The 26,577-nt window shown below is 35.5% G+C and overlaps 1 protein-coding gene and 1 pseudogene across 4 annotated transcripts in view; both read left to right on the top strand.

Moving 5' to 3' along the window:
• Positions 1-26,577, top strand: part of Camk4 (calcium/calmodulin dependent protein kinase IV) — a 224,522-nt gene that overhangs the window by 160,417 nt on the left and 37,528 nt on the right. The gene's annotated exons all lie outside the window — the stretch shown is intronic.
• Positions 9,874-11,466, top strand: LOC106009147 (coiled-coil domain-containing protein 112 pseudogene; annotated as a pseudogene).

Below are 26,577 nucleotides of genomic sequence, written 5' to 3'. Positions count from 1 at the left end.
GCATTTGAGATGCAGATGAAAACAACACTGAGATTCCACCTCACCCCAGAAAGAATGGCTGCTATCAAGAAATCAACCAATAACAAATGCTGGCGGGGTTGTGGGGAGAAAGGAACCCTTCTCCATTGTTGGTGGGAGTGCAGACTGGTGCAAAAACTGTGAACGTCAGTATAGAGATACCTCAAAGAACTAGGGCTGGAGGTCCCATTTGACCCAGCTATTCCCCTGCTGGGGATCTTCCCCAAAGAATTAAAAGAATCATACCACAGTGATATACGTGCACCCATGTTCATAGCGGCACAGTTTGTAATAGCTTTCTTGGAAGCAGCCCAAGTGCCCATCAACTGGAAACTGGATAAAGAAAATGTGGCTTTTTAAATAAAATGGAGTACTACTTAGCCATAAAGAATGAAAAACTAGAGTCATTTATAGCTAAATGGATGCATACCAAGAGGCCATACTCTTAAGTGAAATAAATAGGACACACATGTGTAAATACCGAATAGTTTCTGTAGTGTGAGAAACTGAAAATGTAAACAAGAGTTAAAATGATTAAAATGAATAATTGATAATTTGAAATAGGAAAAAAGGTCCAAAGACAAAGGAGTGAAGGGAGAGGAAGGGGAAAGAAAAAGAGGGAAAGGATAAACTATGAGAAAAGAAAAAAAAATGGAAATGAAATCTCTGTAAATAGGGAACGGTGGAGGGGGTGAAGGGCGCACAGGTAATGAGGAAAAAAATAAGAACCAAGATACATCATGTACAGGTACAAGCACCCAATGATAAGTGTAAATGTATCGTATACCTAAAATGTACCAATAAAATTAATTTTAAAATTTAAAAAAATGAAAATCTGTTGTCTGCCATAAAAACATGATTTCACTTTCTGATTTTATTTTGGCAGAAACCCTACTTGTTTATCATGTAAGAACTACCTTTTCTATGAACAACTTTACTAGTTTCTCACATACTCACATCTCCTCCTTCTTTGTAAATCAAGCTGTTGAATATATATATTATATTCTCATTCACTGACACCAGCATAGAACTCTTCAAATGTTCCTTCAGCCTTTTTCATCTTTGTAAATGATACTACCATTCAACAGTTGTTTGCTAAAATTCTAGAATTCACCTTCCATTTATTTATTTCACATCTCAATAATTTCTTCAACAAGTCCTCCCAATCTACCTCAAACAGGACATGACTCTGACCATTTTTCTGAATCTTCACTAAGCCCTATTTTCATTCTCCATCATCTCCCATTCACCCTGCTGCAAAACCTTCTAACTGATCAAACTACTTCCACCACTTAAAGTCCATTTCCCTTACAATAAAATCATAAACCTATCATAAACCCTTTCTATGCTTATACCAGTAATAGCATTCCACTGAAATGGAAAAACATCAAAATTCTTCAACATATTCTGGAACCTCTTATACATTCATATTTCTTCCCACCATTGCAGTCTTAATTGCAAATGAGCCATACCAGTCCTTTTTACTGACTCACAGAAACATCTTAGTTAATTCCTATTTCAAGGTATTTCTTGGTTCTGTGCCTGCAATTATCTTTTAGCACATATTTTTGTGAATCACTTTTTTATTTCTTTCAAGTCTCTACCTAAATGTCACCTTTCTGGAGTGACTTTCTGTTCCTCCTCTACCTGAGATAGTGTCCACCACTACCTCTTAAAGCTGCCTTCATTCCATTACCACATGTCCTTTTCTTTCATACTTATAAATATTTGAAATTGTACATTATTTTGTCTGTGTTTAATGTTTGTTGCCTATGGCCTTCAAAGTAGGAACTTTTTATTGTTTGCTTCTTCATTTCCAGTACCTTGAACAATACCTGATAATAATAGAAACTCAATAAATATTTATTGAATAAGTAAATTGAAATTAGTCAAAGTGCTTCAAAATAGCAACCACTCGATAATTTATCTTTCTAGATGATGACACATGTACTGAACATTTTTATTCTCATATTTCTATTCATGTCATAGGAAACAAAGTGATATGATTTGTTTCCATGCAAGAAATTATTTTTCTGTTTCCTTATTATTTCAATCTTGTCCTGTAATTCAAAACTCACCTTCTTGAGGCTGTTTTCTCTGATTACCTCCTTTCATTTAGATCAGCTCTTAACTCTTTGGCTTATCACAGTGAGCATGCTTCAATTTAGTGATTCCTCCTAAACCTGACAGAGAAAACTATATTCTCGCTTATTGAATGAAAAGTGGTTGTTCTCAGCTCCAGAACTTTCTACCTGTCTGAGTTCTTCCAACTAAGGAAAGAACAGGTGCAAACAAAGATGTTCCAAACAAAGATAGGAGTGCCTCACACAGAACAGATTGACGAGGGTACTAGAAATCTATTCCAGGACTGCAAAGATGAACAGATCAATCTACTGCTAAAATATGTTCATTATAATGTATTTTATATATTATACATATATTCATTTTACCTACTCACAAAGCTCTAATTTAGGAAGTAACTTACTGCATTCAAGTTCAGCATTCTTTGAAAGAAGTTTTGTAAAACCTAGACTTTCTCTGATTACTCCAACTAAGGGCTAATGTAAAGAAACACTAAAATCATTTCCCTAAGTGTTTCATAGGTAGAAAACAAAGCAACTGAAAACTCATGAGAAATGGCTGGCATCTATGAAATAGTTTGTTGTCAACTGCAAAGCTATAGATAGCTGTAAAAATAGGACAGTTGGGAACACAAGTAATCAGTGATATATCTCACATTTCCTCCAGATTACACAGTTATAAGGCTTTATCTAGGTTGGGTGTTGAAATCACAGAAGCAGAAAACTTAAAAATTGTAAAGTTTTTGGACAATATGTTGCAGGTGTAATTATGCCCCTTATGTAACATATTCTGCCACCCTCCTCCCTTCCCACTACTCTATCCCAATTCTTTCTCTCCTATTTTGGAGTATTGCTCCGTAAACTTGCTCCCTTTCCTCTTTCAGCTTTTAGCAGCATTGTGAAAGCCTTTGCAGTATATTTTAATCTCCCCTTGGAGGACAAATTCTTACCATTCCTTGAGTGTTATTTCTTCTTGACCTGAATTCCAGTAGTTCTAAGTTAAATGGTCCAGGTCAGTCTGGACGTTCTGGAAGGGTCATTTTGCCCTAGTACAGTGCCACCACTAAAGGCACCTTTGCCATTGACTTGCAGAGATCACGAGGGATTCTCCTCTGACAGCTCTTGCTACTCCATTTTTGTTCTTGTCACCTCTAATCCCCTGCTGTGCTTCTAATCCCAAAACATCATCATCCCTCTCATTTTCCTACCATTGCACTTCTCTTTTTTTAGCCACGTTGCTCTTTGGTATGTTTCAATTTTTTTTCTTCCATTTAGTCTATGGGTACATTTTTGGTATACAGTTACATTCATCATTGGGATCTTGTACCTTTATATGATGCATCTTGGTTCTTATTTTTTCCCCTTCCCCTGCCCTCCCTTCTCCCCCTCCACCCTTGCCTATTTACAAAGACTTTGTTTCCATGTTTTTCTTTTTCTCATATTTTTTTCTTTTCCCTTCTTTCCTTTTCCATTCCCTTCCCACTTCCCCTATTCCTTTAAACATTTTCTTCCTATTTCACAATATCAATTATACATTTTGATTCTTATTTACACTTTTGGTAAATGAAAGAATAAAAGAAGCTATTTGGTATTTACATGTGTGTCCTATTTATTTCACTTAAGAGTATGGCCTCAATGATGTGCATCCACTTAGCTATAAATGTCTCTAGTTTCTCATTCTTTATGGCTGAGTAGTACTCCATTTTATTGAAAAAAAAACAAAAACACATCTTCTTTATCCAGTCTCCAGTTGATGGGCAGTTGGGCTGTTTCCAAGTTTTAGCTATTACAGGGCTGGGGATTTAGCTCAGTGGCACTGCGGCTGACTCAAGTTTTAGCTATTACAAACTGTGCTGCTATAAACATGGGTGTGCATATATCACTGTGGTATGGTTCTTTTAATTCTTTGGAGAAGATACCCAGCAGGGGAATAGCTGGGTCAAATGGGACTTCCAGTCCTAGTTGTTTGAGGTATCTCTATACTGATTTACACAGTGGTTGCACCAGTCTGCACTCCTACCAGCAGTGGTATGTTTCAATTTTAAAGGTATAAGTTCAGAGCCTGGAGACACTTGTATATAGAGAATACTGATTTTTTAAAAATACAAGGAAGTGTTTGAGGAGCTATTAAATCTATCTACTCTCCAACACATAACTCTTTGTTTAGAAATGTGTTAAACACTGTGATGATGGTGGTAGAAAGTTAAAAATAGAAGCATTGAGCCCTTCAAAATTGTGGGAAACTATAATATTTGAGCATCAGAGAAAAAATAGGAAAATGTACATGATATAGAGCTGCAGGAAAATATGAAATAGTACAAGCTCTATTGAGTAGAAAGCAATTTGATCTATATTTGATCTCCTCCCCTAAAAATGAGGCAGACTTAGCTTACTAGAAAAAAAATAGAAAAATAATTGATGGCTAGATACTGAAGAACTGAAAAAGCAAAGGGAATCTCTAAACTAAAATGTACTGGGGGCAGTGTCAGAAACAGCTACCCTAGGACTAGAGGGAAAAATGAAGAGGTTGAAATTATTGAAGTTAGAAGGTTGAAGAATCCGCTCTATGGGTCGGTGGTGGGGGTTCACTCTTACACTGGCATTGGTGCCTCTGTGCCGGGAGGAATTGCCCATTAAGCTAGAACTCAGGTCGCTGGTGTCACACTGCTGCAAGCTGGTGCTAATGTCACTGTAGAGGGACACTGAGTCTGGTCCCATGAGCATTGGAAAAAGTCCAGGGCTACAATCAACTGCTGCTGCAGAATGATCTGCCACTGCAGGGTGAGACTTTTCTAGGGTCATAGTTAGGACAAAAAGCAGAAGAGCAGACCCAGAAAGCAAACAGGAGGGAGCAATTCCCTTTGCCCTCCTCAAGCCTCCCTCTTTCTCTCCCTTGTGGTCTTTCATGTCAGAGTCAAAAGGGAACCAGCAGGAGAGGGAAAATGTGGCTTACAATTCAAATCTCAGCATCATAAAATGGACTCAAAAGGAGTAGGCTTAAAGCTGAGAGACAATAGCTTAATAAATTCTAACAAAAGTTACTTTAAAAATAGTTCAAGTTTATGTTCCTTTTGATAGAGTCCTCTAAAATGTTCAGAGAGTACCAAAGTATATGAAATGATTCTAGAGATCAGCAAAATCAAAACAAGAGGGGCAACTCTAAAATAAATGTTTTTGTTCTGTATTCAGTAGTATGCCTGACGGCATTTATACACTTACCAAGTACTGTATAATTCAACTTTGCTTTGACATGTTAAAGTGATCTCCCAATCCAACCTCTTACTCCTTGTTGGGAGATCCTTTTTAGGAAAATGAAAAATACCAAAACTTTTTTCCCAGCCTCTCTTGCAGCTAGGGCAAGGGATATGATTTGATCCCGTCCCGTCTATTCTGAGGATCAATCTGCTTATGAGTTGTGGGGAAAGTTCCATTAATAAAAGGAGACCCAAGGGATAAAAGGCTGTTTCTCCTTTTCACTGCTATAGATGGGTCTGCATATGATGCTAGGAATTGCTTTTACTATCTTGTAATTATGAAGAGAACCGTAACTTTTGTTGAAGACAGGATGAAAAAGATGACACCACTAGAATTTTCTTCTCTTGAGACCTGATAGAGTATAATAAAAGTCTTTCAATATTTCTGCCACTTTAAGTTGTATACTTGAAACAATGAGATCCTGAACTCCTTAAATAAAGTTTTGGCTGTATCTTATTGATTCTGTAGTATAATTTTCCATTCATCTAAGCATAGCATAAAGGGCAGTTTTTGGAAATTTGGAAATAAAAAGATTATGGTTCCACAAATTTCTGAAAATTGAGTTTCACTGAATATCAAACACACACCCACACACTGCTAAATCAAAATTAAGTATAATTTGAAGGGACAGTGAGATTTAAAGCTATTAAAAAGAAGCTCACTTCTGAAATTTGTTCTTTGGTTCTGTGAAGATCATTCCTGCTCTGGTCTACTTATGAATAAAAAGGTTCTGAGAGTGCAGTTAAAATAATAAGAGAATAAAATGGAAAATGTAGGATTTTTTTTTCTTGTTTGTTTGAAATCTGTCATTTCCTATGATGTTTGCATTATTTTCTGGTAAGATTTTAGCTACTGTTACTCAAATTGGACACTAATCTCTGGAGGATGAATTTTAATTAATGTAAGGCTCAAAGCACTGAAACATTTTAATGAAAGTTTTACCAGTAAGAAGTAAACATGACCCTATATTTTTATCAAGAATTGAGAGATCACAGTTATCAGAAAAGAAATAATGAACATTTCTATCTATGTTCCAGTATTTTTGCTTATGAACATATAATAAAATAGACAAGTGGCTCAATGAAAGCAAGATATCGTATCTGAAAAATTTTGGAACAGAAAAATAATCAACATTTTGAAATTATAAGTCAATAGTAGAAAACTAGGGATCTGGAAAATAACTGCTGGGCTGAGGAATGGAGTATTTTTCTTATTGAATGTCTCAGCACATCATTTTCAGCAATGAGAATAATGACATCAAAAGCTTATCAAATTCTCTAGATTCTCAGAAGTCAACAATAAATTCTATAGTACAGAACTTCTCCAACTACTGCACGTAAAATATTATGTTTATGATTATATTCTAAATGGTTCTTGTTATTTAAGGGTTTCATAAATATTGAATAAGCTCAGCAATTCAGTTCAACCAGTTCTCTGGTCCATTCCAGACCCTATTCTAGGCTCTGCAATGCAAAGGTCAAGAATTTCACTAATGCACTGGGCAGACACATTGGCACATGGTCACAATCAGCAGAGAAGGCAAAATCTATTTGATATGTGTAGGGAGAGACTGAGACAGAAAAATCTCACCAGAGGAAGGTTTCACTAAATTGTGGTTTAAAAGAAAAGTCATTGTTTATCAGGCAGCCAGTATTAAAGAAAGTAAATTCCAGGAATATTCCTTTTCTATACAAATTTTCAGGGAACATAACGGAGGAAAGGCGATCTTGCTAGAAAGCAAAGTATGTGTACTAAGAATTGGAGCTTGAAGGAGAGGAAAGGATCTGTCCTGAGGCCTTAGGTGACTTAGTAAGGAGGTTGCTGGTGATGTGCCAGTGAGGAGGCCTTGTGGGGATTTTGCCAGTGGACTCTCACCCTGAGGACATCACAAAGTCAAAAAGCAGTGAGGCCAGGTAAGAGGACATTAGCATGTCCAGTGAAGAAATGAAAATTATCTCTCCAACCTCCCTCCTCCTCCACACACACACAAAGGGGCATGGTTTTTAAATCCATGAATGAAATGTACTAATCAGCTAAGCCCAGAATTCCCCTTAGATCTTCACTCTCAGTCTCATAAATGTTGCATATGGGAAGCCCTGGAGAAAATGAAAAATTATCTAGAACACGGAATATGCAGATAACAGGACTTCACTTTTGCAAAACCTATTAAAGTGTCATGAAAATGAGGTGATTGAATAGATACAACCTGATTTTTGCTTGATGTCCTTGCATGAAAGACTTTAGAAGTTCATTCTCAGCTGTTCTGCCAAGCTTTAGTTGATTAGAGAATGAACTCAGGAGGTTCAGAACTATCAACTTTGGAGTAGGAGATTGGATAACCTCAAGTAAGGGTAGGAAATATTCTCTAGTTAAGTGGCAACATGAAAGAAAAGGAAACAAAATAAAATAGAGAAGTACACACAGTGCTTTTTTGAAGACAGAAAAGGAGTGTTTCTGTTTCTATAAATGATCTACAAATATGAATGTGAATATAAAGAAAGAAAAAAGGTAGGGAACCAAGGTATAAGGAAATAAAGTTTTAAGGTTACATGTTTTAATTCCATCTAAAACTGTTCATTCCACGCAAGTGTGTATAGCCTATGAGAGAAAGAATATTATTACAATTTTTATGTGTTTTTGAAGTGCTGAGGATTGAACCTGGGCCCTCACACATACTAAGCAAGTGCTCTACCATTGAGTTACATCCCTAGCTCCATAATACCTTTATTAAAAAACACCTTACCTTGATAATTTTGCCTATTTTTTAATTCCCCTGACACTGTATTATACATATACGTATTCTGTTCCTGTGACACTGAATGCTCTGAAAACTGACATCCTGGACAAAGACCTACTATACAAAATGGGCAGACTTTTCTTTACATAAGTGAATATAACTTGGGTGCCAGCAGCCTCTACCTACCTACAACTGGCCACAAGACAAGGACTCTCAGCTGGCAAGATTTTCATGGCAATGATCCTCTTTTAAGAAAGAATTCCTATGAGGGATATATCAAGGTCTTGTTATTTGAGTGTGAACAGTGATCATTTCTTTGTATGCTTGTTTCTCTCCATGGGTAGTAAAGAGTAGCAAAGGTTAAACTCTACTTAATTATTTCTCTGTTGTCTTTTCATTGATTATTTATTGGAGCATAAGTGTGGGGTTATGAAATTTATTTATTCTCTCTAGAGAGTAACACTTACTTGCCAAGCAGTTGAAGTATTCCTTGTCTGGAGGGAATGATGTTCTAATTTGTATCATATGGAATGATGTGAACCTGGTCTTTTTTATGCCTTTGACCCATGAAAAGTGATCTTTTTAAATTTTGGAAGTGGCTAATTCAAGTGTGTTATTGAAAAACCAACAGTTCTCTACAATATTTGGGTATAATATATGTTATTTCTGAGTCAGGAGGAGAACATTCAAGCAGTATTATAATATTCTGTTACCAATGGAAGTTTCATTTTATTGTTAGTGATAGCCTCATGCTTTCTATGTATAAGTGGTGATATGCAAAACCAAAGTGTTGGCTTTTCTGGGTTAAGAAAGAGGCTACCGGGGGGCCGGGGATTTAGCTCAATGGTTCCACTGCCTGCCTTGCAAGCCCAAGGTCCTGAGTTCTATCCCTGGTACCACCCCCCCCCATAAAAAAGAAAGAGGCTACCTATTGGGGCTTCATTTTCTTTTCTCAAATTGTTATTGTATTCAGTTAAAAAATATTCAAAATGTTATCATCTCTGGAAACAAGAAGTATTTGTCAACAAGGTTTCAGATGCTAAAAAGGATCACCATTGAATAAAGAGAAGATAGGTTCTAAGTCAAGACAGGAACCAAGCAGGATGTGACTAAGACATTTTCACCATTGCTACTGAGATCTTTTACCACAAATGTAATAGACCACAGAAAGCTGACAACAACTGTTTTATTTTATGAGCAGCTTTCTCTGAGAGTCAAATCTGACTCCTTTGATTCTCCCATAACTAAGCTTGGACTTCAAGTCTCATGAACGTGAAAGAGTAGATAACAGACCTTCAAATATGATGGCAGGTTGGGCTCAATGGAGCTTGGATCTATGGAAGTATTACCTCAAAGAGCTGTTGACTCTTATGTAGTGCTCTAGGCAAGAGAAGATAGCAGATTGCTCCAAATTACTGTTCAGGAATAAACTCCTCATAGTCATGTGGAGCAGCAGATGACTCTTCCTCTGTGCAGCCAAAAACCACAACTGAGAAAATTGCAGGAAGCTGGAAATGTGACTAGAGTGGGTTCTTTGGACCCTTATAATAGAATTAAGAGGTAGAGGATGAGGATCACAAAGAAGAATCCACTTGTCTTATCTATTCGTATGATACTGGGGTTGGATCAGCGCCTTCTTAATTGTTTAGATAAAAAAGAAAAACAATAATGGATACACTAAAGTATTATAAGATACAAAAACCAGGAGGAATGTCTTCAAAATAGAGTAACAGGAGGTTTTTAGAAAACCATATTAAAAGGGCATAGCAGCCGCCCTGGCAGATGGTCGTGGTGGTGGCAGCAGCCACGGCGGGCGCTGATCGCGGGGGCGGTGACTGGCCGCGGGGAGCAGCGTGGGAGCGGCCGGCGCCCCAACAGTTACTATTATAGAGAAAGATAAACACAGTCAGTCATTTCTACAACCAAAAAAATGACTTCAGAATTGATCACAGTATCCTGGAAGAATTGGAAAATAAATTAACAGCAGGAAAATGGAAAGAGCAAAACTCCAGCAACAATTAGCCAAAATACATAATGTAAAGAAACTTCAGCATCACTTAAAAGATATGAATCCTACGCCAGACTTTGTTGAACAGCTCAGAGAAACAGTGGAAGAAATTGAAAATGCAATCCACACTTTTAAAGAAGAGCAAAGACTGATATACGATGAGCTTATTAAAGAACAAAAAACAACAAATAATGAATTGAGTGCCGTATCAAGAAAAATTGACACATGGGCTTTGGGTAATTCAGAAACAGAGAAAGCTTTCAGAGGAATCTCAAGTAAAGTTTCTGTAGACAAAATGACATCAAATACTCTTCCAGGAGCTTTGGTAGATTTTGAAAAATTCTTGCAGCAAACAGGAGGGTGACAGGGGAGTTGGGATAATTATGACCACCAGAACTTTATAAAAGTGAGAAATAAACATAAAGGGAAGCCTGCATTTATGAAAGAAGTTCTAGAACTCCTCCTGGGAAGAACACAGGATGAAGTTCAACAGCGTGAGAAATGGTATCAGAAATTTCTGACTCTAGAAGAAAGAAAAAAAGAGTCTATTCAGAATTGGAAAACTAAAAAGCAGCAAAAGAAGCAAGAAATTTTCAAGTTAAAAGAGAAGGCAGACAGTATTCCTGTGCTTTTTCATAATAAACCAGAAGGTAATCAAAAGCAAAAAGAGGAAGTAAGAAAGAAACAGAGGTTGGCAGTTGAAGCTTGGAAAAAACAGAAAAGTGTAGAATTGTCAATGAAATGTGCTTCTAAATTAAAAGAAGAGGAAGAGGAAGAGAAAAAGCAGCAGAAAGAACACCAACGCCAGCTTAAACTAAAATTGCTATTAGAAAGTTACACCCAGCAGAAGAAAGAACAAGAAGAATTTTGAGGCTTGAAAAAGAGATAAGAGAAAAGGCAGAAAAGGCAGAAAGAAGGAAAACTGTTGCTGATGAAATCTCCAGGTTTCAAGAAAGAGATTTATATAAACTTGAATTGAAAATTGTAGATAGGCAAAGAGAAGAAGGTGGTAAAGGCAGAAAAACAAAGAAGATGGGCAAAATTAAAGAAAAAGGTTGAAAATAATGTCAGTGGAGATCCCTCTGGGCTTTACAAATCTACCAAAGGTTGGGAAGTACAAACCAAAAGCATAGGACCAACAGGCTCTGGGCCACTTCTACATATCCCACAGGGCTATTCCAACCTGGAGACAAGGAATGTAGAGGAAAATATAAGATAATGGAAATACTATTTATTTGATGAGAGTAGTAGCATATTCAGTAATACCAGGAGAGTGTGACTAACCATATTTTTTAAATATCACTAGCCTAGTCAGATTGCTTATTGTGCTGTATGTAAATTGAGAGGTACTACAAGTTTTATTCTGCATCATTAATGGTTCCTGTTTCTACTAAAAGGGTGTTTAGGGAGGGTATGTGTTGGTCTGTTACTGATATAAAAGTTATTTATATAAATTTATGTTACAAACATCCATTTAAATACCCAAAGCATTTCAAAGATACTTTGTTTTTGTCATGGCATAGCAAAATAAATCGAGGCAGTCATAAAGGACATTTTTTAAACCAAAATTTTATAACTTTTGTAACTTGGAAGTAAGTTAGCTTGAATAATAAAAATGTCTTTTTTTAAGAGTTATGAAATAATTTAGAACTTTTTCTAAGTTCAACATATTGGTAGTTTGTCAGTTATTACTTTTTTTATAATAAATATTTTGTATTTGAAGAAAAATAAAAAAATAAAAGGGCATAGCAGAGATCTCTGAAGTGTATACTTTGTTTACTCAAAAGTCTCCTGTATTTTGACATTGAAACACACGTTGAAGAAGTTATTAATAAATACCCAGTTTAAACTGAAAGTGAAGCTCTGCTTAAGTATTTGCATGAATTATAAGGAAGCTCGACACAATAACAAATGGTTGCAGAAACCAAATTAAAACTTTAAATTTGAATTAAAATAGTACAATGCAGAATCACAGTTTTATATAATTAAGTGACTTCATGGGCCAATTCTTAGATAAATGCTGAAAGGAACGACCTTCATTCTAAAGCACTACCTCACCTTCTGAAGCCAAGTGTATGTATTTGTTTTTGTTTTTATCTTTTTCTCTTCCTGAGAGATATGAGTTCAAATTTTCAACAAATTCACTATCTGCTCTGCACTTCCATGGCAATTTGTACAATTCAGTGTGCAGCACCCACCACTCTGTAGTACAGTTAACTCTACATAGACTTTCTTTCTTTTTTTTTTTTTTTTAGTTCTTTTATTGGTACATTTTAGGTGTACAATTCATTTACATTTATCATTGGGTGCTTGTACCTGTACATGATATTTCTTGGTTCTTATTTTTCTCCCGATTACCTGTGCGCCCTTCACCCCCTCCACCCTTCCCTATTTACATAGATTTCATTTCCATTTTTTTCTTTTCTCATAGTTTTTCCTTTCCCTCCTTTCCTTTCCCCTTCCCCTCCCTTCACTCCTTCGTCTTTGGACCTTTTTCCTATTTCAAATTATCAGTTATTCGTTTTAATCATTTTAACCCTTGTTTACACTATCAGTTTCTCACACTAGAGAAACTATTCGGTATTTACATATGTGTGTCCTATTTATTTCACTTAAGAGTATGGCCTCGATATGCATCCATTTAGCTATAAATGACTCTAGTTTTTCTTTCTTTATGGCTGAGTAGTACTCCATTTTATTAAAAAACCCCACATTTTCTTTATCCAGTTTCCAGTTGATGGGCACTTGGGCTGCTTCCAAGCTTTAGCTATTACAAACTGTGCCACTATGAACATGGGTGCACATATATCACTGTGCTTTGATTCTTTTAATTCTTTTGGGAAGATCCCCAGCAAGGGAATAGCTGGGTCAAATGGGACCTCCAGCCCTAGTTCTTTGAGGTATCTCCATACTGACTTCCACAGTGGTTGCACCAGTCTGCACTCCCACCAACAATGGAGAAGGGTTCTTTTCTCTCCACATCCCTGCCAGCATTTGTTATTTGTTGATTTCTTGATAGCAGCCATTCTTTCTGGGGTGAGGTGGAATCTCAGTGTTGTTTTCATCTGCATCTCTCGAATGGTGAGTGATGTTGAACATTTTTTCATATATATGTTTACTGCTTTTACTTCTTTGTCTGAGAAATGTCTGTTCATTTCAGATGGCCATTTTTGAATTGGGTCTTTGAATTTAGAAGGTCTAATTTTTTTCAATTCTTTATATATTCCAGATAGTAGTCCTTTGTCTGAGGTACAGCTGCAAAAATTTTTTCCCCATATTGTAGGTTGCCTGTTAGCTCTGTTGGTGGTTTCTTTTGCAGTGCAGAAGCTTTTTAATAAGATGAGATCCCAGTTGTTGATTCTTTCTGCTCATTCCCGTGTTGCTGAGGTTTTGTTCATGAAGTCTTTTCCTATGCCAATGTCTTCAAGAGTTCTACCTAACTTATCTTACAGCAAGTTTAGTGTTTCTGTCTTAATATTTATATCTTTAATCCACTTCAATCTTAGTTTAGTGCATGCTGATAGGTATGGGTCTAGTTTTAATCTCTGGCAGGTTGAAATCCAGTTTTTCCAACACCTTTTATTAAAGAAGCTATCTTTCCTCCAATGATTGTGGTTGGCTCCTTTGTCAAAGATGAAGTGGCTGAGCATGTCTGGAGTTGTTTCTTCATCTTCTAATCTATTCCACTGATCCTCAGGTTTGTTCCTTTGCCAGTACCATACTGATTTTATCACAGTAGCTTTGTAGTATAATTTCAAGTTGGGGATTGTGATACCCCCAGCCATGTCTCTGTTGCTTAGAATTGCTTTAGCTATTCTAGGTCTCTTATAGTCCCAAATGAATTTTTGGATTGTTTTCTCTAGTTCTGTGAAGTATATTGTTGGAATTTCAATTGGCATTACATTGAATCTATATAGCAATTTTGGAAGTATGGCCAGTTTCACTATATTGGTTCTTCCTACCCAGGAATATAGGATGTCTTTGCATTTTCTTGTATCCCCTTCGATCTCTTTTTTCAGAGTGCTGCAGTTTTCAGTGTAGAGGTCTTTTGCTTCCTTTGTTAGATTGATTCCTAGATATTTCATTTTTTTGGATGCTATTGTAAAAGGAATTGTTTCCCTAATTTCTCTCTCAGTGAGTCTGTTATTTGTGTACAAGAAGGCTATTGTTTTTTTCAGTGTTGACCTTGTATCCAGCTACTCTACTGAATCTGTCAATTAAGTCTAGATGTCTTTTGGTAGAGTTTTTTGGGTCTTCTATGTAAAGTATCATATTGTCAGCAAATAATGACAGTTTAACTTCTTCTTTTCCTATTTTTATTCCTTTTATTTCTTTCTCTTTTCTAATCGCTGTGGCTAATGTTTCCAGAACTATATTGAACAGGAGTGGTGATAGTGGGCATCCTTGTCTTGTTCCTGATTTTAGCATGAAAGTTTTCATTTTTTGACCATTTAGTATGATGTTGGCTATTGGTTTTTCATAGATAGCCTTAATCAGGTTAAGATAAATACCTTCTATTCCAATTTTCTGTAGGGTTTTTACCATGAATTGATGCTAATTTTTGTCGAATGCTTTTTCTGCATCTACTGAGATGATCATATGGTTTTTGTCCTTGACGCTGTTAATGTGGTGTATTACATTTATTGATTTATGAATGTTGAAGCATCCTTGCATCCCTGGGATAAATCCAACTTGGTCAGGGTGTATGATCTTCTTGATGACCCTCTGTATTCTGTTTGCCAGTATCTTATTGAGGATTTTTGCATCTATGTTCATTAGGGAGATTGGCCTGTAGTTCTCTTTTTGGGTTGGGTCTTTCCCTGGTTTTGGAATCAAAGTAACACTTGCTTCCAGGAATGAATTTGGAAGTATCGCTTCCCCTTCAATATCCTTGATGAGTTTAAAGAGTAATGGTGTTAGTTCTTCTTTAAATGTCTTGTAAAATTCAGCAGGGAAGCCATCCAGACCTGGGCTTATCTTTGTTGGTAAATATTTTATTATATTTTCAACTTCACTCATTATAATTGGGGTGTTTAGAATTTCTATATCTTCTTCATTTAACTTTGGCAATTCGTATGTATCTAGGAATCTGCCCATTTCTTCTGTGTTTTCCATTTTATTGGAGTAGAGGTCTCGAAGTAGGTATTAATGATCCTCTGGATTTCTGTTGAATCTGTTGTGACTTCACCTCTTTCATTCTTAATTGCATGTATTTGTGCCTTTTCTTTCCTTTTATTGATAAGGTTGGCTAAAGGTTTATCAATTTTATTTATTTTTTCCAAAAACCAGCTCTTTGATTCATTAATTTTTTGTATTGTTCTCTTAGTCTCCATTGCATTGATTTCTGCCCTGATCTTTATAATTTCCTCTCTTGTACAAGGTTAGGATTTGTTATGCTCTTCTTTTTCTAGGAGCTTGAGGTTTTGCATTAGGTTATTTATCTGAGTTTTCTCCGTTTTCCTAATATGGGCATTCACTGCTATGAATTTCCCACGTAGAACTGCTTTCATTGTGTCCCATAGATTCCTGTATGTTGTACTGGCATTTTCACTTACTTGTAGAAACTGTTTAATTTCTTCTTTAATTACTTCTGTGACCCATTGGTTGTTCAAGAGGGTGTTATTCAGTTTCCATGTGTTTGTTGGGGTTTTGAGGTTTCTTACGTTATTGATCTCCAATTGTATTGCACTATGGTCTGATAATATACAGGGGGTAACTTCAATTCTTTTACATTTACTTAGACATGTCCTGTGAGCTAGCATGTGGTCTGTTCTGGAGAATGCAGCCGAAAAGAATGGGTATTCCAATTTTCTGGGATGGAATACTCTGTAAACATCTATTAAATCCATTTGTTCAGTAGCTTGGTTCAGTTCTAGAATTTCCTTGTTAACTTTTTGTCTAGATGATCTGTCCATTTGTGATAGTGGGGTATTGAGGTCCCCCACTACAATTGTGTTAGTGTTTATTTGGTTTTTCATGTCTCCTACATAGACTTTCTCCTGTGGTAGCTTGGGTTCTCTCCAGACTAGGAGTGACTTATTTACCTGTATCTGTCATCCTTTCCTCCATCGTCCATATCCTCCCTGTGCCCACTTTGTATTATTTGCACAGAATAGGCACAATATATATCCCTTGGCTTAATCTAATCAGTTACTAAAACTTGTTTAGGATCCCACAGTTTTAAGTGCTGGAAATATTTTAGAACTAGCCTTCAATGCATGGTTTCTAAAAGACAATAGGACTCCAAATATATTCAATAATTCAAGAAACTGTTAAATCACATTACTTTTAAAAATGATATGCTGTTCCAACTCTGTAGGACAGCACCTTCCATGAAATGTAACAGCTTTTAAAATCAAAATAAAGAGACATGGCATAGTCTCATACATTTTGAGAAAGACATCTAACGTTATTGAACTTGAAATGATAGTTACAGTGGGGGGAAATCCATTTTAAAAATGTTATGTTTACAAATACACTTTGCATTTCAGTTTTAGTTTCAACTTCTAAAAATTTAAATTTGAAATACTTAAATTTCTATGAATAATATGTTGAACATATTAGCCATGTGATATATTCTTTGAAATGTTTCCTTGAATATGGGAACTGATCCATAACCATAGTATTTAAATTTTAAATGACCTTCCTAACTTTTGCCTGTGAAATTGCTCTTATAGAAATTTAGTTACACTCAAAACTTAATGGCTCAGAATCCTGCACAATTATAGAAATGTCACTGTAAATTGAATATCACAGAGGGAAAGTCTTAAGACAGACAGATTCACGTTTTTATGTTCTGCTTACCCATGTGGCAGGCCATTTAGTACAGGGGCTAAGTAGTCGTTGTATTACTAGAAAGACCTCAAAGAAGACAGAATCTTGGGCGGGATATATAATTGGAACACATGTAAAAGAGAACAAATAATCATCAGTAATAAGTACAAATAATAAGAATAAATAATCAGTAATACGTAATTTCAGCCATCACTACTATGAGTTATTAGGTACTTTCTGTGGAACACACTTTAGCTAAAAACTTTATGTAAATAATTTCACTTAATCTTCACATATGTTAGGCTATCAGACTCATTATACAGGTTCATTTCACAGGTGAGAAAATTAAGATTCAGAGGGGTTAAGTAACTTTTCTAAGATCATATCATGTGGCTGGAGTGTGGCAGAACAAGGATTAAAACCCAAAATAAAGATGATTTATATCTTTCATCTTTCTGCTTTTTTTCTCCAACTACCATACTCTGCTACAAATTATGTTGGGCCAGAAGCCATAGACACAGGCTACACATAGACAGAGACCTAAACATGGCAGGCATTTAAGGACTAAGATTGAAACAAGACAAGTGAGATGCATCTATTTAGAAAAATCACACAGTCCAGAAAAAGTTGAACATTTTTTAAAGACACAGGTGCCCTGCAGCAGCAGGTATGTCTGTTTATATTTTTCTCTGCTTTTTAAATCTTGTATTCAGTTTTAAGAAACTACTTATTCGATATAACAAGAGAATCACTTTGTATGCTATAATTCAAAAATTAAATCTGCCTCAAATAAATTAATAATATCTTTTCAGGACATGAGTAGGTATGAATGCTAATAGCTCCAACGATATACCTCTTCTGGGTGCAATTAACTCTAATATTTGGAAGGTTAGAATAATCAAAAGTTGAGCGTATCTGATGTGAGTTAATGGTAAGAGATTGTGTAGAAGCACTCATGGATTTGTACCCAGATTCAACATCCATTCAATTATTGTACTTCCTCCCATGGAATTGCCAATTTATAGTTTTGTGGGTCATAAAATGTACTGTAGCCCAATAGACTGATTTTTCAGGTGGCTCTAGACATTGATATCCAGGCTGACTCCCAGACATTATACTTTTCTTTACTTTCAAAATGCGAGTCCTAACCAGTTCCTCCTTATGATATTTTGTAGAACAGATCTTTTTTTCATTTCCTTTCAAAATTGAGTCTAGCTACAGATAGAGTAAGAGCACACAGCTTGTCAGAGTTCAGGATTTTCTTCATTCATCTAACTTTTCTTAAGTATTAGAAATGATGAGAAAGATAGGCTAAAAGGAATTAGCAATGATTTCTTATGACAAGTGCAACCAATACAGTAGAAGATAATCATATGCCATTGAAAGCTATATTAGATAACTTCTTAGCTTTGCATTTCAATAAAATCTTATTTCCTGTAAAACACATTTGCATTAACATAGAATTTCCATGGCTGAACAGTGTATTATATGCAGTGAATTTGGTTTTGAGATTACATTTCTATGTTATTACTACCTCAGGACTTTTAAACCTGAACCTCCTCAAATGCATTCTAAAGAATTAGATTTTTTTTAACAAAAAAATCATTTAATCTGACAGAAATTTTAAAGAGAAGTGTTGGTGTTTAAAAGAATGATTGAATTTTTAATTTTTAACCCTAGAATCCTTCAGATAACTAAAATATCTAATATTCATATAGAAAGTACCTGAAAATCATAATAATTTATTTTTATAAAATACTACAAATTTTATTTTAAAAGATCTACCATGCATTTTTCTTTTCTGGTTTTATATATTATTGATCTCACCAGATGATGCAATGTTTTTTAGTTCTCACCTAATCAATATTAATAACAAACAATTCTGCAATATGTTTACAGCCAAAAGAAAATCTAAATTTAATTGTGTAAAAATTCATAAGACAAGATCCTTTATCAAAGTGAATTTTATTTACCCTAATTTAAGAAAATAGACCTCACCTGTGGAAAATAACAATATTGTTACTCTTCACATATGTATTATCCAGAGATTTCACTATGAAAATTATTTTAACTTACTTTACCTGATAAAGAATGTAAGATTTGTCATAGTTGATATTTACCTTCTAATACATAGAACAGTTGGAGCCAAATATCCATCCTACAATGCTCTAGTTCTTAGATTAAGATTCACCAATTTCAGAGAGAAAAACAGGTATTAGTTAAGGATCACAATGCAGTTGAATATGATGCTGCACTGAACAAAAATCTTAAGATTGTTTAATTTGGTTTAAATTTGTCTCCTCAGTGTGGTAATCCAGATATTGTATGATCCAGTGGTGATGTGTATTTGATTAACAGGATAGAGGTTATTTATTGTTTACCAAATGTTATGTTATAGTCACACTTTTTTCTAAATATAGCCTCTACTACTTAGAGAAGAACAGAAAAGATTCTTGTTCACTTAAAAAGATCACAATTCTCTTAAAATGAACCCAAGACAAGCCAGAAAAAGCTATTTCTTCTGAATCCCAGACAGCAGGGTACCAGCAGCCTAGAGGGATTTAGGAAAAAGCTTTGTGCTTTTCCTTAAATGGGAGAAGAGGCAGAATTAGTGGATGAATGTCATATTTCCTCTCTGGTGGTTACATTATATTTCTTTTCTTTTACTTCATATTTCTTTTCACACACACACACACACACACACACACACACACACACAAAGGATTTCCAGTGTCCATTTTTCCAACATAGGAAAGAAGACTGGTCTTCTAGACTTTCTGTCTAGAAGTGTTTTAGGCTTTTTAAAGGATTTTCTTTCACTTTTAACATCAAATACTTGAAAATAAATTACTGAGTAACTAACTACACATTACAGCTCTATGAGTTAGCTCAAATATTGTGAAAAGCTTTGGGGGCAGGATGTGGTAACTTCACTGAGTATAGAACTTTCCACCATTCCCTGGCTTTGTGACTAAGACCAGGTACTCCTGGCTATGCAGAGTTCAGCACTGTTACTAACTGTGTGAACTGGAGCACATTATCCTTTCTATGTAAAGTGGAGGTAATAGATTTTTTATGAGGGCTAAGATATTTGGTAAATCACTAGAATGGTGCCTTTCACACTGTGTTAGTACCACAGAAAAGTTATTAAATAAAAAGCATTTAAATATGAGTTTGACCCACCTATGTTATCTCCTGTGTGTTTCAAATGTTAATGTTTGGGATTCCAACTCTAAGTCATCTTTTAAAGCTGAAATGGGCTCTAGAATTTCTAGAGTTATCTTCAAAAAAGGCTTTAAAAGCACCTGCCTTAAGGCACTTTTGACTATCCGTAATTATTATAACCTAATAGGAATTCCCTAATTAATGTAGACACTTGATTTTTTTAAAGCACATATGAGTTGAGACTTCCTAAGACCTAGAAGTAACTTCAACATATTTAATCTTTCAAACTTTTGATAAAATTGCATTTGAACTTCTTTATAGGAAATATCACAGAACATAGTAGATATTTTTATCACTTTTCTGTAGGAGAAATAAAAGACATTTTGACTGTCATACAATATGGAGATTCTCTGAATAGCCAAAATCCATAGGCAAAGTTTATTTTATAATTTTTAAAAACGTGTATTTGAAGTACCTTTTAATTAATTTTAGCTGATATATAAAAACAAAAAATGTTTATATTAATGGGATGCATGTCATGTTCAGTAGAAGTACACATTGTATTATGTTGTAATCAGGTTAAACATTCTTATCTCCTCAAGCATTTGTCAATTTCTTAGGTTAAAACTTTCAAAACCTCTATCCTCTTTTTTTAAAAATGTACATTATGTTTTTTTTATCTATAGTCACCATACTATGCAATAGTATTTTAATTACTAAGTGAACTATTCATATTGTGGCTAACAACCTTCAATATAATTCCTAATATCAGCTCTTTAAGCAGGTTGCTTTAGTGGCATGTTTACATAGCTGATATTCTAAACAAAATAGCTTTGAAAAATGAAGGGGAAATGAGGTTATCAGACACACACAGCCTGCTGCAATTCATCTATAGTAGACCTGAACTTCTAGAGTAAATTTGGCTGTGTAGAACAAAATAAAACTGATTGGTCAGTGTTTTATTTCACTTTACAGCCTGCAACCAAAAGCAGATATGGATGTTGCACAAACTCAGAACAAGATGTTGTGTTTCCTAAGTGTTTTGGATATAGAGCCACACAATGTTATGAACAGGGATAGATACAGGACATCTGTTCTGACAAGGCATATCAATAGCTTTCCTGTCCTAGGTCAAGTAGCCCCATCATCTTATTTATTTAAACATTTATTAAGCATAAATAAATGATAAACCTCCAAATGAATTCTAGCCATTCTTTGCTATTTTGTGTCTATTTTTTGATGCCTGCCCATAATTCTGATCATTCATTCATTCACTCCTTCCATGCATTATTTTATAAACATTTACTGAAAACCTACTATATACCTGTCCTTTTGCCTAGATCTCATAAGTACAAAGAAACAAATGAGACAAATCTTGTTCTCAAGGAATGTATCTTTTATTTTGATAGATAAGCACATGTTTAACTATGAGAGCATCTACATATTATACTAAGGATATGAAAACATGCAATGGAAGGTAGAGAAAATGACTCACTTTGTTGTGGTATTGAAATATGATTTTATAAAGAAGGTGTTATTAATCTGGGTTGTAATATTTCCAGTTAGAATTGCTGTTAATAAGCCATCCTCATGCCTAGCAACTTAAAGCAACCATCCTATGATGCTGATATAGTCTTTGGATCAGAATAGTGGGAATGATAGTTATTTCTGCTCCACAGTGTCTGGGAATCTTAAATGAGAAGACTAAAATGTTTTTATACTGGGGAAAATAGACTTTAGCTTGTAGGCAATGAGAAGCCCAGAAAATGACTTGTTTTTTGTTTTCAGATTAAGGGTTGCATGAGTTAATCTGCAATCTAAAAAGATGACACAGGTCTATAGATAAATGGGAATGGTTAAGAATATAATAGTGTAGTACAATAGAGAACATTACAGACTATACTCAGCAGTGACAATGTAAATGAAAGAACAGATGAATGAAGTGAATGGATAAGAATGGGTGCAATTATTCTGGGTTGGTCAAGGCTGAGAAGGGGAAAGGATGCATGAAGGATGACTCTGAGATAGGTAAGGATGCCTATGAGGCCCAGCGCTTGGCAACTTTGTTTAAGTGGATTCCTCTGATCCTAGGATGCAAGAGGGTTGATGACTTTCCACAGACCCCATCAGACAGTGTACTAGGCAGACTTGTTGATCTAGTCACAGAACATGGTTCTCATCTAGTCTATGGACAAATCTGGACCCATCATAGAGTAGAAGTCAAGGATACAGACAATGGAGGTGGCAGGTCTACAGTGCAGATGTGATTTTAAAATGGATTAGTTATTTTTGAGTTCTTACTTAAATTTATGTATATTGATTCTCAATTTTCTGAGCTGTAGAAAAGGGCAGATCCATGCAGTTTAATTTTCCTTCACAATGGGAGAACTGTAGCCAGAATACCGTTTTCTTTTTTCAATGACTGGTTCTTCGTTGTCCTGTTAGAATATTAAAAGAGATTCAAACTTTCTCTTACCAACTCCTGAGACATTATCAATTAACCACACACAGCCCATCCAACACAGCACAGCTGTAATTAAACTAAATTACTATGTAGTAGCTTTCATTACACAATGACACAGTTTTTGTTAGGACCATAGAGAGAGTTTAATTACATGTCTAGACACCCCCTGAATTCAGAGCAGCTGTATTATCTTAATCTCTTTTTAATCTCTTTTAAGAGAATGTGAGCTTTTAAAAGACTAAGTGGTAAGATAAGTTTGGGGCTTTTCTGTCTTTTTTTAAACTTCACATTTTACTTTAATGCATACCTGATTCAGAATCATTTATACATCTGCATATATAAACATTTTTGAAGGAAATATACAAATTTTTATTCATTTTGATGTTTGATGTATCTTTTATTTGCATGTAAAATTGCTTTCTCCAATACATACCAAGTATACACTGCTATTTTTAAATATTTATAACGTTCTACAGTTTACAGCAGTTCTCTTTAATAACATCACTTTCATCTTCCTCATCCTTGAAAGAAGCTGACCTCCTCCTGAGGGTGGACTGATGTCTCCATCTATCCTCAGTCCTACCCAGTCAGATTCCCTTCACAAGCGGGGACAAACTTTGGGGAAAAACTCAAGATCCCCGTACCCTGCTTGACCAGACAATGAGGACTCAGAAGTTCCTTTCATTTATTTGGTGCCCAACCTGGTGTCTTTCCAATGACAAAGACCTTGTCATTTCGTTTGGTACAAGTACAGGTCATTTTTGCACCATTTTCCAAGCTATCTGTTAATTTCTGATGATCACCTCCATCTAGTTAATCAAACAATTCCACAGCCTTCCCTAAAAATCTCATCTTTTCTGAAATCTAGCCTCATACAATGAAAATGAGAAAATTAATCCATGACATGTTTATCCTCTTTAAACACATTCAGTATACTCTTGGATAGATGACTCACAATGTGCGTTTGTTCTAATCTTATACTGTACAATTAAATTTTGTGTTCTGATTCATTTGTTGACTTCAGGTACATTGCTTCAGTTTTCTTCAAATACTTATATTCTGTCAGCATGATCTGTCTGTTTAAATCTGATCACGTGGCTTTTTCATTGCCTTTTTTGCCTGATGCCTAATTTAAAATGATAACTATTAACTTAATGATTGCTAGTGCATGCAATGTGTTTCATTAAAATCTTAATTGAGTGATGTTGTAGGTTCTTAGTTAAATTAATGAAAAATATTGTAAATAAAATGCTATTTCCCACTACTGCCATATAGTTCATTCTTAGAATAGTGCTTAGTAAAGCTTTATGAGTTGCACATATGTGAAAGGACAAGAAAATGAATTTCTAGCACATTGAAAACATCTGTGTTGCTCCATACTGATTTAGTAAGCCAGAAGACTCATACTACAATCAGAAACAGGAACTCAAGTCATTGTTCCTTGTGACCTCTTCGCCTGTGGACTGCTCTAATGTGGCATCCCAGATTTCTCTTACCAACAGCATTCATAATTATCTTCTTTGCCAGCCTCCTCTTAGTTTTTCCTGTGACACTGCAACCCCAGTAAACATTTTATAGCAAAGCTTCATTTTATCCAGCCACCTCCAGGCCACAGTAAAGCTTCACTGCAGTCAGTGGCAGGCTTGCTCATCTTGTGTCACCACTGGAGTCCAGCAGGGCACCTTCACTGAAAAACAGTGGCCTTTGTCTTGTCCATTGCTCAGTACTGTGTTATAAGAGTTGGTCACATCACTATTGCTGTAACCACTTGAATTTAAGTCACCGTGTTACTTCTATTACTTACTAGCAAGTACAACTCATGAATGTTTCACACGTGAAGGGGATCTAAGAAAACCCTAACAGGAAGTTTCAATAGCCTTTTCCTAAGCTCCCCTGAGCATATACTGTATTGGATATTGTGATCAAGCTCAAAGAATGTGGAGAAATTAACTCAGCCAAAACTACCAACTTAGTGCTATTATAGAAAAAAACCAGTTATGTAATTGCCTAAAATGTCATTTGCAAGTTGAAACTCTTCTGTTTGATCTTACAGTTGAAATATTCTTACTGGTTCTTGGTTTTTCTAAAAGAGACAATGTAAATTTAATTTAACTAGTTGAGAACACCCTTTGAGTGACAAAAGGTCATCTAAATATTGTTGTAGAGAGCAAATCATGCAGTTTAATTTTTATCCAACAAGAATGTGTATATGTACATATTTTATAAGCATAAAAATGCTAAAATCCTTACATTAGCTAGATGTACCAAGTGATGTTGCTACAGAAATATATTGCCATGATGTAAGCACAAAATTTTTTGTTTAACAACTCCTATTACAAATGAATAATAGCAAATTAATAAAAGGTTCAGATTATTACTGGTTTTTGATTAACTAAAAGTTAGTGACTAAAAAAGCAAAACAATGTGCACATCTACAGGATAATTTTGTTATTTATAAATCATTCAAAGTGTTTAAATAAATGTACACACTATAAAAAGAAACGAGACATCACCGAGAGGACATAAAAGTAGGCAGTCAGTTTGAGAGGACAAGTAGAGCTCCCTGAGGAAGTGATATTGCGGGTGAAGATGAAGAGATCTGGCCAGGTGGAGGGGAGCGAGAAAGCATTCCAGAAGATGAGCAGCCTGTGGTAAGGACGAAATTAGGGCTTTTGAGGATCTGAAAAAATTTTGTAGGGAGAGCAGAGTATAATAGGGGAACATGGCAGAAATAGAGGCTGGAATGGAGCCGAGGAACTATGTCATCAGGCCTTGAAGGCCGGGAGAGAGAACCTACCACAGTCATGGGTTGGACGGTCAGGTAAAGGAGATGAAGAGGTAAGGTGAATCCAGGTTTGGTCATTTGGATGGTATTGTTAAGGCTTGGAAATACAGACACAGAGTGAGTAGATTTAGGGTAAACCATGAGTTTACTTTTGGAAAAGTTGAATCTGTGACACACATGAGACCTCCAGATAGAAGGTGAAGTAGAAAGTTGTATAGAGTCCAAAGCTACAGAGACATTTGGGCAGGTAGCAGAGATTTGGGACACAGCAGGTAATGCCACTGCAGTTTGTGCCTTTCCATGGCTCACCCTGAAAACACAAGAAAAGCAGAAGGTTCTGAACAAGTGAAAGACACAGGTGAGGAAGCCGAGGCGACAGCAGAGAAGTGAGGGAAGCCAGGCAGCCAGTGTCAAGAGCCCCTGCAGATGAGTGCAAAGGAGATACCAGCCACTGTGGTTACATGAAGAATGGGAAAAGTAAAAGGAGCCAGAAAGTGTTTGCTAGGTTTGATGGGGACAGAAACTAGATCATAGCATGTTCAGTGGGGAAATGAGAGAAGAAAAGAATGCCATCAGAGAATAGACATTTTCAGAAAGATTGGCCAACTAGAGTAGGAAATAGTTGAATCTATCTAGAGCAGAATGAGAATTTATGGGGTTGAATGTGCAGGTGACAGTTTTTTTCTTTTTCTTGTTTCTTTTTGATGACCATGGCATCTAATCTAGAGTATATTTATTTATAAGGTGAAGGGTAAGAAGTAGGAAATAGAGAGAAATGAAAAGAAATTGAGAGTGACCAGCAATGCCTCTCAGGAAGCAAGAGGCCCGAGACCCAGGTAACCCTAAGATGTAGCTCAGCCCAGGAGATGGGAGCATAAACAAAATAACAGGGTTTGAATGTAACTGTTTGTGAGTGACAAATCCAATGTATTTTAGTAATTCTTTGTTTATAAGTAACTAAAGTAAGAACATTTCAATTCCTAATTGCCACAAACTTAGTTCCTTTTCTTCTAAAAATTCTTACAATAAACTATAAGCACATATATATCAAATTCACTCAGGCCTATTTCAAAGGTAAAGAAAGAAAAAATAATGTAAGATATGTTTGTTTTACAAATTATATTGCATCTTTTGGGTAAAGGATCTATGGTAAAGCAAATGAAACATGCATACCAAATTGCTTTTAAAGAAAAAATAATTAAAAAACAAGTAGAGGAAGGGAGACATGAACACACACAAGCTAGGTTCTTATAATTGAAACTTCTTTTTTTTTTTTACTAGGTTTTTGGT

This window comes from Heterocephalus glaber, unplaced genomic scaffold, assembly GCF_053883595.1.
Source record: "Heterocephalus glaber isolate CG9 unplaced genomic scaffold, H.glaber_assembly_v1.0 deba00001465, whole genome shotgun sequence".
Lineage (NCBI taxonomy): Eukaryota > Metazoa > Chordata > Mammalia > Rodentia > Bathyergidae > Heterocephalus > Heterocephalus glaber.
Note: the sequence above shows the minus strand (reverse complement) of the source record. Positions and strands in the feature narration are given on the sequence as shown.